The following is a 13017-nucleotide window of genomic DNA, read 5'->3' as shown; positions in this document are numbered from 1 at the left end:
TGCATACAGATTATAGAAGTGAGATATTTCTACTGCTAAAAAAAAAAAATTTCGAAGTCAAAGAGCTCTGCTTAATTGATGTAAAAATATAAGAGCTTAAAAATTAAGTATTTTTAAAATAAAAACTTAACAAATTGACTTTCAGTGTCATGTGAATTGGAAAATATTCAATATTAAGGTAATATTTGATATTGTTTAGTTTAAGTATGTTCTAATAAATATAGACATCTTTAAAATCATCCATCTTAACTATAATACCTTTACTGTACCTAGGTTTAATGAAAGTCAAACAAGATCCTGTTATATCTGTTGCAGATTTGTCAAAAAAAAAAAAATAACAGTAATGTGCTGTGGTAAAATTTTAAGTAAATTAAATGCAAATGAGATGAGAGCTTTGGGTAAATATTTAAAATATATTTTTAAAATGTATGCTTAAAATAATCTCTAAATGTTTGATATCTTTAAATTCTAGAGTTGTGCTAAATTAAGTTAAATGACAAGATTTTATTAAATATCTATGCCATTTTCAGATAAAATGATTGAAATATGAATTACTTAACATTTAACTTCCTCTTACAGTGAAACTAAAGGTGTTTAGAAATATTAATAAATGGTTTGTGTCACACAGAAATAGTCTCTATTAGTAAGGGAATGATCTCAGTATCCTAGGAAAGTAATATAAATGCGTAAAGGAAGATGTAAGAATGGAATAATACTTTGTTAATGAAAAATAGTGACTTTCTCCTGAAGCTGGTTACCTCTGAATGGAAGACAAAATAAGGGACACACTAATATAAGTATAGAAAGCTGTGGAAGGCTTGTGGAAAAGGAACCCTGAGGAAAGTTTTGTACGTGGTCAGAATTGGCTAAGTTTAGAATCAAATTGGGCAACGTAAATGAATCTTAGAAGTTAGCTGGAACAAGATTAGATTTGGTTTTCACTCTGTTAAGAGGAAAAAATTTTCTTAAAATATTAATCCACCTTCAGTAACAGATTGTAAAACTTCATATACCACTTAGCTGATCTGTTCTGCCTTTACATTTGACATATTTTCTTGTTAATGAATTAGTACTACATTACAGTGATCTATATATTTATCTGATCAAGTGTTCTGAAATCTTTCAAAAAGCTCCCCAAATATAAAATTCTAATTAATTAAATAAAAATTAATTTAATTAATTAAAATTCTTTTAATCTCCAGTTAAGTTTGGGATGCTACAGAAGGCCCCTGAAACATCCCAAAGAGAGATTTTTAACTATAAAGTTTCATTTGGCATTTTAAATAACATGGAATTGTCAAATGAATCATAAAACTTCTAAGGTTATATTGAATGAGAAATATTATTAATATAGGTATTGTAGAAATTATATGGACTCCCTAAAATTCTGGTTTATCTGAAATGTTACCAGTGATAATTATGGGTATAGTGAACAGGTTTCTTTATTGATTATAGTGTAACGGTGTTTAACCATGCTTTTAAATCTTTTGTCATTTATAGACAGTTAATTGTTTTCTTCTGATGGTTTTGCAAAATGCTTTCTCTTCAAGGAGATTTACTGATTTCTAATAAATTTCAAACTACAGCACTGAACTAAACTGGGTAAGAAATTTTAAAGTTCTAATGAAAACTCTCATTAAAAGAATTAGTTACATGGGACTGATTAACCAGCTGAATATGGTTATAATTTTTGATATTGTTTGAAATACTACTGCCTTTTAACCTGTTTCCCAGACATAAAGAATCTCTTCTCCTTAAGCTAGTTATGGTTCACAGCAATTTGATAAATTATAACTATGTATACAGACTTGGAACAGTTATCTTTTCTCTCTATCTGATCCCTCAAAAGACTAAAAATACTTAGGTCCCCAGTGGCTCTATCAGACAAATTAGGGAGATCATCTCCTAAGAGATATAGGAGTATAAAGGTATTTTAAGGATTTTAAAGAGAAAAGAATTTACCTAAATCTGTAAGGCAAAAATCCATGAAAAGCCTTGACGTGGCTTTCTTGGCCTTAGAAAACCTTATTAACATTCTACCCTGAGACTCCGTATTAAAACTTCCAACACAGTCAATTTAAAAAGCCTATATGATCAAATAATCAGATTTAATTTGTAAAGAAATTAATCTTGATTTGGCTATATTTGAGAAAACTGAGGGTAACTTTAGAGAGAAAAAAATTATATTTTAGTCGATATTAAATTCTAGTTTTGTTAATTGAGGTCCATATTTACTAAGACACTTCCCAGATCATTCCTTGCTGTTATGTCACACTGCTGTACAGTTTAATTGAATTATGAAAAGAATACACTAGGTTTGATTCTGAAGCTCAGTAATCTATCCTTGGGTAAAATTCCAATGCCCCATGACCTGCAGCCAGGGGATTATACATACTGCAACAGGCATGACTTAAAGAACTGTCCCCAACCTGAATGGAAAGACCCTTTTTCAGATACTCTTAACTAGACCATACACACCAAAGCTGAAGGAAACGGAGTCTCGGATTCATTTCCTATCTGAAACAGCCCCTGCAGTGCACTGGCCTATAGAGCGCTGCTCACCTTAAAACAATGCCCAAATGGAGAAAAAGCTTCCATACCAGGATGAGAAGAAGACGACATCTGAGCTAGACTGCTGACCCAAGACACCGGACCAGGACTGTATACCATTTACTTTGATAATTTCTCCAACCTTTGATTATGAACTACTCCAATTGTTAAGTTTATGATAAATTAACTATGTCTAGTACTTCTGTGTTACCTTGGTGGGTTTCCCTAATACAAGGCTCTAACTAGGTAGCCCTCAGAAACATTATTCTAAAAAGAAATCATAGTTCTGTTTAGGCCACTGTTGATCTTACAAGGTGGGAGATTTCAACTGGCCAATTAATACCTGCTCTGACCCTGACCATAAATATGAACTTTCTCATAGGATCAAACTCAGAAACACAAGCAAAATTTTAACCCAAAAATACAACTTCTCGACTATTAAATTCTTACTCGTGACTTTATTAACGTTACTAGCTGTATTACTTATATCCTGTCTATTTTATAAAATTGTTGTCTGTTACATTTCCCAATGTGTAACTAGGCCCACAAGATTCATGATGGCTAAACATCTTGAAGAAACAGATAAAATTTATAACCCTGAATAAAATAAATATAATAGTGTGATTCTAGGTATGGGAATGAGCAAAGAAGGTTAAACACTTCCTAGATCATAATAGAGTAGTAAGACAGGTGATCCAGAGAACTTTTAGTATGAACAGGGCCTGATAAAAAAAACTAACACCTTGAATGGCAACTCAGAAGATTCTTCACCTGAACTAGGAATGAGCCATCCTAGCAACGTGGGACAAAATTGGTCATGAAATGTCTCTCAAAATATTGGTCGAATTTAGGACCAAGGGGGAACACTGTGAATGAAAATACTACAATGTGCATGAAAATACTGCAACCATGACAGTAAACAAAGAATGCTGAATCCGAGTCATCAGCGGCTGCTGCCAACCCCCAGCGAGTACATGCCTACAGCCCGGCCTCTCAGCCACTCACAGTGGTGCCCTCTGAGCAGACTCAGAGTAAGAAAGGACAGGATACTGGCCCTAGATAGCCAGGGGCTTGCCAAAGGAATGAATTCAATGACCGAAATGTTTGCTTCCCACCATACATAGAAAACCACTAAATACTTGAACTTGAGATATCTGGTTTTCTTTAGATAACAAGCAATATTTTATTGTTCCAATTACCTGATCTTTGTTGTAAAGCTTCTATATATCCTAGCTCCTCCCCTACCTCTTGGGAGCAGTCCCTCAGAGTGATCTGAGAGGCTGTCATCCCGGCTCGAGTCCTCCAGCCAAATAAACCAAATCCCTTAACATTTAGGCTGAACGTTTATTTCAATGAAGTCCCAGAATAGACACAACTCATCAATTCTGTAATGGAACACACTGAATCAGGAACCAAAAGCGTGTTTTAGTCCAGAAAATCTCCAGGTTCCTATTTCTTCCTGTCATTATACAATCCCTCCAGAACTCATTACTTTGCTGTCTGCTCCTCTGGCAACCAAACTCAGAGAAGAGTCAACTCAGCAGAGCACCATGCTGGGGAGAACCCCCCGCAGAAGCACTGCAGGCTGCCTTCCCTCCCGCACGCTCTGCTGACCCTTGGTGTCCTCCGTGGAGACCAGGCCAACACAGCTCTTCCCAACAGCTGCAAAGTCGCACACGTTAAATAAATCATTTTATTTTATATGATATTTTACATATATACACATCTCTGAAAACAGCTTTGCCAGAAGCCCAAATCTTCAACATTAATCTGCAAAGGCAAATCAGGTCCCCAAGGGAAAACAAGTCTTAAGACGATGCTAAGGCCTCCAAAGTCCTCTCCACGACCATGAACCAAACTGCCTGCAGGTCTGCAGGTGCAGGAGGCTACATGTCTGCTTTTAAAGCAACCCCTTTCTGCCCTCGGGTGCTACAATGCCCTTTTATGCCCTCCCATCACAGGGCAAGAGCAGCCGCTGCAGAACCTTGCAGGGCAGCACTGACAGGACTGGACAAAGGGGATCAGAGCTAAACAAAGCATTCTGATGACACGAGCTTGTCACTGTGTCTCTTTACAGATGTAGATATATATAGAGAGAAGTGGGGTGATATTGCTCAAAGTCACACAGCTAATAAGTGGCAAAGTATATAACTCTGCTCCTCCCTCCTGTGTGACGCCCAACTGGGACAACCACAGGGTTCTCTCGTGGCTGCCTGAACAGTCTTTTCCTATCACTCATGACACACAATAGTGTCTGAACTTAGCCTGCATTTGCAGCATCTTTTCCCTCCAGTTTCTCAGGAACAAGGCTGTTCGGGCCTGTATGAATTCCGGCTTCCTGAAATGCTCAGGCTGGTCTTGCCTGTGCATCCGACCCGCTGCTCAGAGGCTCTTCCTCCCCTGCAGGAGGACGTTTCTAATCTTCATAGGGACTCATCCTCATGGGAGCTCTCCTCTCGCCCTCAGCATGGCAGGTGTCCCAGGCCTCATCCCGAGCAGCCCCGTTAGGACGGTGTCTGCCCAGCTCTGCTAGTCAGATCAGCAGCCTCACTGCCAGGGATTATAACCAGGTCACACTGCAAACCTACTGCCCGCCTCACAGCCCCCAGCTAGCAGGTCACCTGGAAGTCACAGCAAGTGCCCCACCCAATCCAGAAGTCTCTTCTTTTGCCAGCACCACTGATGAATGGTTTCCAACCTTCGGTCAGTTTCGCACAAAACAGCACCTTCTACAGTGAAACGGGTGGTTTTTCTTCTGCACCTCATCCTTACTGGAAACGTAAAGGGAAACCAAAAGGCCTTTTCTCAACCCTTTTCTGATGACACCCTCCCACCCACAATACTCATATGCTCAAGAGCTTTGGATCCACATGATTTTCTTTCTCTTAGGCTAAGTGGCTCAAAAAACTAAGGGATTCTTTCTCCTTTGAGGGTATTAGCACTCAGTTTCTCGGCTTTAATCTGTTTTTGTCTCTCTCTTCAGTGACCCTAGCAGTTGCCACCTCTTACTCCCTTCAGCAGCCTCCCTCCCAACATCTAGTCTAGGAAATCAGCTGTGACGAGGGGCCCGGGGGCAGTCACAGAAGATGCAACTAAGGCACAGAGAGGCTACATAATTTGCCCAAGAAATCACCTTGAGCCACCAACAGAGTGTGTCACGTCTCTCTGTTTAACTCTAATGCTAAGCAAGTTAACTTTTTGTAGATTATGTTTATAAACAGATGAGGTATGAAAATACATACAAGGACACACATCAACTCTAAGATATTCATTAACTCCACTATTTTGTTTCTATTTATTTTATTTCTATTAAAAAATTAAGAACCCCTGCAGTCAATATAGCAAAATGTTACTGGGTTTTAAATCCAGAATATACAGGGGTTGTGTCATTACTCATTCTTGTATGTATTTTCACAAGACAAAATGATTTGAAAGTCTCTCTCCCCGCCCCCTACTCACTACTGGCTCTCACCAGAGCTCCCAGACCACACATCTAACAGCCTTTCACTTTACCCACAGCTGAACTCATCAGTTTTCCCCCAGAACTCCCTCTGCTGCTTTCCCTCCTCAGAACACAGCAGGACCATTATTTAACTCATTAATCCACCCAGAAACCTGGGCCTTACTCCATCCTACCTTCACAGAAAGCATTGATCCTTGCCTCTTTACCATCTAAACATGCCTTCAATCTGTTCGCTTTTACCCACTGACCGTCCCACCGCTCAAGTGGAAGCCAACAACACTGCCCACCTGGACTCATGAGTCTCCCAAGTGGCCCCACAGCCACTCTCCCCTACTTGAGACAAATGTGATTGTGTCTCTCCCACGCTTTTGGACTCATTTCAGACCCACTGTTCTTAGAAGAAACTTCAATTTCTTCACCTGGTGAAGGTCTTTGCCATGAAACTGTCAGCTCAGGAAGGGCAGGACACACCCTCGTCCCTCGGCTCCACCATCTGGCAGAGCATCAGCTTGGGAGGATTGAGTTCTTAGCAAACTACTTCACTTATCCATACAAATCCATGGTAGATTAGAAAGATTTTAGATGTTGAGCTCGACTATTAATTTGGGGATTTTGCACTGGCAAACTGCAAGTATATATTCTAATTATTGTGTCTTCTTAAAACCATACCCAGATTAAAGGAGTATTTGTGGAATGTCTTCGGAGTAAAAGGGACTGTACTTTTACAGATTTTATGTTTTAAAATAGGAACAACCCGGACAGGGTCAAAAATAGTACCGCCTCACATGTGACAGAAGACAGGTGAGACGCATATAGCAACAGGTCACAAAGATGGTAAGAGCAAAGTTGTTTCTCCAACCCCCGAAAAAATTCCTCCAAGAACTGAAAACTCAGAAATTTGAAAGTAAAATACTATCATATAAAGAAAGAAAATAAATAATCCTCTTCATCAGGGTTTCTAGATCTGACTGCAGAGTTATTAGCAGGCCATACTGAATCCTAGCACAGAAAAATCAGATGGACTAGTGGTGAGTAAGTTCCAGGAAAACGGCAGTAACTCCTCCACTTGAAAGAGGACACACACTCACTTGTTCAAGGTGATTGTAAACCACATTCTGCAGAAATTCAGAAGATTCAGGCACCGCTTCTAGATGGTGATGACACGGAAGGACGGCTTGGATGCATGCTTCTAACTGAGTCACCAGCATTCTTACACTGCAGGGGGAAATGGAGGCCCTCAGCCAAGAGCACAGTTGTTCCTGTCATGTATCCCAGGCCGTGCCTCGGGGACTCAGTGTACTGTAGAAGTCTGGCCCCAGGTGAGGACCCGCAGCGTGGCCCAAGCAAGCAGGAGGGGCACTGTGCTTGAGAAATCCCATCCCCCATGGGGGCAAGAGGGGCTGGTGGTGTTGTGTGAACCTATAAATGCTCATAGAAATACACCTACATACATTGAAGTGATAAAATTAAAAGTAGCAGGCTTTTTAACAAAATTTCAATTGTCAGTGTTAATTTTACCATTCCATTCCGCTTGTCCCCTGCACTCTGAGACAGGCTTAGGCTCTCTCACACATGCAGCTCTGATGCAATAGTTGTGAAGTTATTTTACTTTGCTGCAAGTGTCTTCGCTCCCAGTGTCACTGTGACTGTCGTCTCTTAACACAGTCAGATATCTTCCTGGATCTCTCCCTGAGTTCCTTGCTCCTGCTTCTCAGATCCTGAGATAAAGAACAGGTGAAGGCACATGACTGGAAAAGTCAATGTGGACTTGACCAAAGTCCTCAGTGACCCCCTAGGTGAGTGCTGCCCACCCCTTACCTTCGATTCTCAAGGTTCTGCCCAGGGTGACATCCAGCCAGGAGAGAGTCCTGGGCCCTATTAAAAGCTGTGTGGCTTGGGTGCAGGGAAAGCTGCAGGAGCTGGTTCCGTAGCCGGTCCCATCCACACCTCTGCTCCTCTCTCTCCCGAGTCAGCGCTGCCAAGCCCCCAGGCTCCCTGAGCTTCTGTCTTTCTCTTCTACTCTACTTCAAGCCCTTTTCCTCTTCCTTTATTCCCTGATTATCCCTAGCTGGAGTGATTTTTCTATCATAGAATCTGAAAAAATTTCCTGCAGCTGAAAAAGAGGTGCCAGAGGTCAACGCGCATATGGTGGTTCCTGAATAGAGCCCCTGGTTAGGGGGACCCTCACCAACACTCACGGGGCATCAGGCATGTTGCAGGGTCGACCACCACCAACAAGAGTTTGCTGTGACACCAAGGCACGCACAGCATCCCTGCTCACTAAATTGTAGTTGTAGTCCTTTATTAAGAAGCAAAAATAAAAAAATTGCTCATGTTTCTTACTAAAATTATTTATGAGGGAGAAAAAGAAATTGTAATAGAAAGAACAAATTTCACTCCATGTTAGATGTGTTCATTTGGCTTTAATCCTGTACCTTGTTTTCTAGGCTCAGACTTGCTATCTCTGCACCTTTTGTAAAAGAAAGTTGCCTTTAGCCTGAAATATCCAGGAGGGTCTATTCTTCGGGCTCTGATCTTTAAGGATATTTGCTCTTCTACACTTATGTATAGATGGCAAGTTGTAAAATAGTGAATAACCTTTCTTTTTTTTGGAGGTTTTACAGGGGCACCATAATTTGACCCACATGGACAGCTGCAGGAACAAAGGATTTCAAGGACAAACAATTCATACAGCAAGAAGTTTGCAACAACCAGCCACATCCCCGCCACTTTTTAGTATAAAAGGAGACTGAATTCTGCCCTGGGGAAGAGAGTTCTACTGGATAACAATATGCCATTTTCTGGGTCTGCCAGCTTTACAAATAAAGTCTCTTTTCCTTACTCCAACATCTCATCTCCCGATTAATTGGCCTGTCATGCAGCAAGCAGAACGAGTTTGGACTTGGTAACAAATTGACTGCCTTAGAGGTAGTATGTCTCCACTGTTTCCTCATTTCCAATATTTCACAACCTATCAATTTTATATGCTTTTTAACAACATGAACAAAAAACCTATTACAAGGAATTGATTCCACAGAAATAAAATTATTTCTACTCCTTCAAAACTTTTTTCTTTTCTATTTTATTTTGTTTTGCTTATTGAAAAGAAAATAAATTCAAATCTTTTTATTTCACGTATTTTTATAACTAGATATTGTAAATACTACAAAGATATTTAAATTGCAATAAAAATTGTTCATATATTATTATAAAGATATATACACAATCAATGCAGATTAGGAAAGGAGTAGATATTTACTAAAAATCCACTGCACATCCAGTCTTTTACAAGCATATCCTGGAATATAAGCTCTATTATCCAGGGTCCCCCACCCCCAATCTCACTGCGGAGTCCCTTAGTAATCAACTACCAAGGCACCAGCATAGAACCATGAGATCACTATTTTAGGTATAAATGAGAGTATTAGCTCATTCAATTCTAAAACAGAAACCTTAAAATAAATACTGAACTTACTTACAGATAAACAAATTTGGACACAAAAAAGTACAGTTTCTCCCCAAATTCACAAAGATAATAACTGGTAAAGGCAAGATTTGAACTCATCTGCCTTGAATATAAAGCTAACTTGGAAATCCCCTTCAACTGTGGAGGATCAGCAGCACAGCCTGTCACCCTATCTTTGTTCAGATCTGGCTTTAGACAGCCTGAGACAGCACCCCTTCCTATGGAACTCGAGGGCAAACAATAACAATAAGGATTTTATATTCAGTAGTTTCTTAGGTCTCAATTATATAAAGTGTCAGCAGGTCAGCAGAAAACTCTGGGAAATATGAGTGGGTCCAGAGCTTTTTGCTGATAAGAAACTCAATCTATCAGGACAGAGTGACCTTCCCATGAGAGGCCTCATGGACATAAACTAAAGGCAACTGAGCAATGAAAACTAGCAAGAACATGGAACTCAAGCAAGAAGGATCCTTACCATCCCCTGCCCAGTTGCCTCTTCACCTTTGTGGACAAGAAGGCAGAAGGTCCATGTTCTTGTCCAAGTTACAACATCATGGATTCTCACCCATATAATATTACTACTCTATGCTGTCTTAAGTCCTTTCCAACTAAAATATGATGACACCAATATCTCAGCGGAATATCTATGTCTCCACTTTTTCTCTTCTATTAGGAGACTATATCTATGGCCACAAAGCCGAAATTCAATTAAAAACACCATGCACGAAGCCTGGTGAAAGTCTGTGTAAGAGACATTGTTCTCAAGCTCAGTGAGTGAAAACTCAGAAAAAGTGGTCCTAATCCCTCTGCAAGTGGAAGGTAGCCTGATTGTGTGTGTGTGTATGTGTGCACACGTGTGTGTGTAAATCAAATACAATGTATTCTGGGATGTGCACAGATTTTTTTTATGTTACTATCATTTCATGAGGATGAGCCAACCTTTAAAGTAATTTGAATCTACTATTCTGAGAGAGTCTCAGGATCTTTTGGTGGAGGATGGGAAAGGGGAAAGGAAAGGAGGAAAGAAGTAAATGAAGCAAAGCTGTAAGTATACTGCTAGGGAAAAGCAAGACATTAATTTTGTTCCTACTTGCATCACACACAAATTAGGGACTGGCTTTCCCACATGTCTTGTCAAGCACTGAGTTGCAGAAGAACAGGTGACAGCCCATTTCTCACTGAGCTTGTGACTGTACGTGGCATCTTATAGACACTAATTATTTAACCTGATCAAACAATCTAGCAGCAGGCTGTAATTCTCCTATTTTGAGAGATAAGAAAACAGGAAGTGAAAGAGGGTATATAGCTTGACAAAAGTCAGAGGACAAGTAAACTAAAGAGGATGAATTCAAACTCAGATCTGAATGCAGAGTCTGATCTTCCCACTCCGAGGGCTGGAAATTCCTTAACACACAGGGTCCCCAGCTCCTCTGCTTTGTTCCTGGCACCAAGCATTTCCCATGGCGATATTCTCCAATTCTCAGACACAGCGCTCTGTGCAGCCAATAACCTCCATTCGACCTTGATCATCTACCTGTCACGCCCACCAGGCTTCACCAGGCAAGAAAGCTGGCTTTCAACTGCATACAAAGCCACCCCTGTTTTATCCTGGACTCTTCAGCGGCTTTTCCAGCGTAAACACAGCCATGAAAGTGCTCACAGTTTGTACATGAGCCACACTACCTCTCTCCATCTCTGTCCCCACCTATACTACTTTGCTATGGCCATTTTGAGAATCTTGGAAACAAATTTTTAAAAACAGAAAAGAAAGGATTCTGTAACAAGTACTTAATACTTACAATTTTAAATGAGAAGTTACAAAGTGAGTATTTACAAACCGATTCTGCCTTCCTAGGTGTCAGTTTTAACAGTTAAAATATACAATAGCAAAAAATTCTGTCTTAAATAATTAACAAAAACATCAACAATAATCTGGAATAAACTCAAAAACAATGCCCATGTTGTACATGGAGGAAGTACAGGACTGTACTGTGGGGTAAAGTAAGAGGTGTGAAAGTAGAGACATCAACATTTTGTATGGAGGAAAGCAGTTTTGTAAAAATGTACGTTCTCCTAAAGATAATTCAAAAGTACTAAAAAATCCCACGACAGCACTTCTTTTTTTTTTTTAACTTGAAAAATTATATTAGAATTCTTCAGGAATAATAAAGTCATAATACTATCCAAGAAAATTTGGGATCGAAAAGAGAATCAAAAAATCGCACTGTCAGATATTAAATAAATGTTTACAATATGTAAGATATAGTGCTAGTGTAAGAAAGTAAGATTGATAAAAATAAACCATGAGCTCAAAAAGAGACTCTAGTGTACATAAGTATTCTTTACAGGTGGGATTTCAAGTTAAAAAGCAAAGTAGGAATTCAATAATTGTCTTGGGACAATCAGAGAATCCCCTGGAAAAAACAAATTCTATTCCAGTCATAATGACCGCAAGAAAAATTACAGAATGTGATGTGAATATTAGAAAGTACTAATAACAGCGAATATAATTCTTTGCTCATATTAATTCAACTTCTCTTCACTATAACAAGTACCATCATCATCTCCAACTTAGAGATTAAAAAAACCTACAGAAGAAATTTATACCATTATAAGAAAGTATTTCTAAGAATAATATCAGGAATAAAACCCAAAAAGAAGACATTTACAATCTTAAGATTATTTTGGGCCACAACAAAAATGAACCTACTGAACAAAATGAAAGGCAAAAAATGACAAGGGAAAGCTCTCTGATACATGTTGATGAAGACAAGGGGTTAATGTTCATAATATACATAGAGCTGTCACAAAGCAACAAGAAGCTGCCTCACTTAAATGTGTGCAAAGGACAAAAGAGATCATTCACTTTTTAAAAGTCAGATGGCTAATGAGTGAAAAATGCTCAATACCTCACTGGTCATCAAGTGCAAATTAAAACAATGAAAAAGTACTTTTGCTCATCATATTGGCACATATTTTTAAAAGATATTCTAGCTAGTGTCCATCTTTGAGAGAACAAACTGTGAGAGATCTTTTGGAGGATGACATGTCAATGGATATGTAAACTCTGAAAAACGTGTGTACACACAGGCTGAACTCCACATTTTGGAATCGTTTCATTTAGAAAAATTCAGTTCAAAAAGATGTACTTATCAGAGCATTTACACAGCACTGTTTACAATGGTGAGAAGAAAAGCTGAAGTGAAATCATATCCAGCGATAGAGAATTGGTTACATAAGTTATTCTACATCTTTTCATGCCCCACAGGAGAAGGAATTTCTAGATTCACTTGAAAGGAGCCTGTGATTTATGTAGTTGTCACATCCAAGGACTAAATTTCCAGAAAACTGAACGAAAATAATACTCATACAAGATCACAGGAATGTTTGTACAAGAAGGATGCCAGTCAAACACCCTTTCTGACAGTGGAAAATGGAGAAAACTTAAGTGTCCACCATCAAGACAATGATGCGGTAAATCACGGTGAGCTCTGGGCACTAAAGTTCCGGTGTTTCGGCGTGGTCCAAGGCCTTGTCC

At 39.3% G+C, this 13017-nt stretch overlaps 1 protein-coding gene across 1 annotated transcript in view; it reads right to left on the bottom strand.

Annotated features, from left to right (window-relative positions):
* Positions 1–13017, bottom strand: part of LOC140694222 (uncharacterized) — a 151923-nt gene that overhangs the window by 47858 nt on the left and 91048 nt on the right. The window lies entirely within an intron of this gene.

The sequence above is a fragment of the Vicugna pacos genome, unplaced genomic scaffold (genome assembly GCF_048564905.1).
Source record: "Vicugna pacos unplaced genomic scaffold, VicPac4 scaffold_20, whole genome shotgun sequence".
Lineage (NCBI taxonomy): Eukaryota > Metazoa > Chordata > Mammalia > Artiodactyla > Camelidae > Vicugna > Vicugna pacos.
This window is presented reverse-complemented; position numbering and strand designations above follow the sequence as displayed.